Below are 3,333 nucleotides of genomic sequence, written 5' to 3' on the forward strand. Positions count from 1 at the left end.
CATTAATCAGAGGTATTTTCGGGGGAAGCGAGGCGGCGCAGGTGCAAATCGTCGGGGGCAGAGGAGGGAGCGTCAGATGATGTATGGAAATACACGAGGAAACCTGATCCGGCCGTCCAATCATCATCCATCACCCGCCGGTCGCCGGGCGGAACGCGACGACCGAGGAGCGGCGAGGAGAGAGAATCCAGTCTGGGGTTATAGGAGGCGACGGGACGAACAACACATCCAACCGGACATCCAACACATCCAACCAGACATCCAACCAGACATCCAACTGGACATCCAAAACATCCAACCAGACATCCAACCGGACAGCCAGACCATCCAAGCACTTATCCAACAAAATGTCCAACCAGACAACTATACATTAAACCAGACATCGAACCATGTAACTATACATCCAACCATATGTCCATACATTGAACCATGCACCCATCCATCCATCCATCCATCCATCCATCCATCCATCCATCCATCCCTGCTAAATGCCTGGGTGGACCTAGCCCCACCCTTGAGACGCAGCTCCTCCCCCACTCAGCTCCTTCAGACTAGCCAGCAGCAATTAGCAAATACCTGATGGAATCTCATTATAGGAGCTGCTGCTCAGAGAAACGCTGGTAAAAACATTAAAGAGTTAATAGAGGAGCCATGTTGGGATGACTTCCTGGAGGCGGAGCTTCAGAAAGAGCAGGAGTTTCTTAAAGAGACACAAGCCCAATTTCAATGCATTAATTAAATCAGGAAGTAAAATTATTTTGAGTCATATTTGATATACACAGCACTTTTTATAACAACTGAAGTTAAAGTAGTTTCTTGATTATTCTATCGAATTGCACAATGTGCCTGGAAAATGCATAACACTGCCCCTTTAAGTCCTGGTTTCCCAGGATTGTCCCTGTGGTACCTCACATGTGATGAGAAGTTACCTATTGATACAAACAAGCCCTCCATACTGTCCTGACCCCGTATGTAAACTTTAGGTCTCTTTGTGGATCAGTCTAAATCTATTGCAATCATTTCTAACTTTGCTGCTTCCTGGAAGTACTTTCCAGAACTTTCCAGAACTTTCCAGGCTGAGGTAACTGGATGCAAAGCAGTGTCTGAATATAATGAAAGCATGTTTATAGTGAGCTCTCAGCAGGCTGTAGCTTTAGCATCCGCTCTGTTCATTAGCATGATGTCTGAGCGCGCTCATTACGAGGCTGCTGATTGGTGCAGCAGCGGAGCGGCTAAGCTGCTGCTAATGCGGGGGAAGGTTAGCCTCCTCAGGTTGCTCTGACATGGCCGCTAATCTCACTGCCGGTTCGCCTTTTAATTTAATTACATCTAACTGTGTTAATATTTCATTAAAGTATTAGCTGTGTTTTAATCAGACCCGGGCGCCGCTCGCCGTCAGCTGCTTCCCTTCCTCCAGAGATTTCCTCCATGCCTCCACCCTGACAGGAGCTGCGGCTCCACCGCGCTGCAGCAGCGGCCGCTGCAGCTGCAGCAGCAGCTCCACCGCGCTGCAGCAGCAGTAATGCATGGCTGTCGGGGAAAAGCCAGGATGAATGCAGATGAGACGTTTTGTGCGCTGCGTCTCTCCACAGGCCGCAGCAGATGTCTGCTGTCAGGGTGAGGAGCGTCAAGTCCTGCCATATTTTAATATTTAACGATTCATCTCATTCTGATTCATGAAACACGCAAACACAGCCGCAGCAGCCAATCAGCAGCAAGCCGCCGGCAGGACGCGCCGCCATCAGCATGTCAGAGCAGGACGACCTTCACTGCAGCCAAGGTCACTGACCAGAACTCCAGAACACGGCTGATGCTCCGGATCCTCACCGGATCCTCACCGGATCCTGACTGGATCCTGACTGAACCAGTAAGGATCGTTATTGGTTCTGGATCATCTGCTGTTACTTTAATGGTAATAGCTGGTTAATAACTGGTTAATAACTGGTTAATAACTGGTTAATAACTGGTGTCTGCCTGGGGTAGATGTAACGTCAGTGATGAACGCTGAGCAGCGGAGTGTGAATGCACAGAATCGTCTCACACACTCCTGGATCAATGTGTGTGTAGTGATATGTGAAGCCGTGACACGCAGATGGAGCCGTCTGCACCTGCAGCTCCTCTGGGACCCGAATGTGTCACAGCAACACCTGAACGAGACCTGTCAGCGTTTCTTCATCAGCAGCTCGTCATCCTCCCTCTAACTCCTTTATTTTAGTTTTAATTTGTCTCTTCATTCTCTCTGCTCTCACGTTTTCTGTGATTCAGAAACTGGAGATTTTAAACTACATGCGGTCAAAGTTTGGTAGTAACTAATTACATTTTCTTCAATAACGTTTTTAAAAAAAATACTTTTAGGAGTATTTTTACGATGCTGTAATTTTCACTTTTACTTCAGTAAAAGACAAACTGGTGTAAATCTCCAGTTGTGTCTGTAAAGCTGCTATAAACAACCAGATAATCAGAAAACATCAGGAGTTAAAGTGTCACGACCGGAGGAAACGTTTGTCACAACACCAAAGACTGACTGAATGAATGAATGAGTGAATGAATGAGTGAATGAATGAATGAATATATGAATGACGGACTGAATGAATGAGTGAATGAATGAATGAATGAATGAATGAATGAATATATGAATGACGGACTGAATNAATGAATGAATGAATATATGAATGACGGACTGAATGAATGAGTGAATGAATGAATGAATGAATGAATGAATGAATATATGAATGACGGACTGAATTAATGAATGAATGAATGAATGAATGAATGAATGAATGAATGAATGAACGAACGAATGAATGAATGAATGAATGAATGAATGAATGAATGAATGAATAAATGAATGAATGAACGAATGAATGAATGAATATATGAATGAATGAATGAATGAATATATGAATGACTGACTGAATGAATGAATGAATGAACGAATGAATGAACGAATGAATGAACGAATGAATGAATGAATAAATGAATGAATGAATGAATATATGAATGACTGACTGAATGAATGAATGAATGAATGAATGAATGAACGAATGAATGAACGAATGAATGAACGAATGAATGAATGAATGAATGAATGAATGAATGAATGAATGAACGAACGAATGAATGAATGAATAAATGAATGAATGAATGAATGAATGAATGACCTGAGCCTCTAAAGACGAAACCAGAAAACTGGTGATAAATGCTGGAAAGCATCTGAACAGGACGACTTGATAAACCATGGAGCACGAACACACAGGCTTACTGCCACCGACGTGTTGAAGCTTATGTTGTTTCACACACACGCACACACACACACACACACACACACACACA

The sequence above is a fragment of the Poecilia formosa genome, unplaced genomic scaffold, assembly GCF_000485575.1.
Source record: "Poecilia formosa unplaced genomic scaffold, Poecilia_formosa-5.1.2 Scaffold399, whole genome shotgun sequence".
Lineage (NCBI taxonomy): Eukaryota > Metazoa > Chordata > Actinopteri > Cyprinodontiformes > Poeciliidae > Poecilia > Poecilia formosa.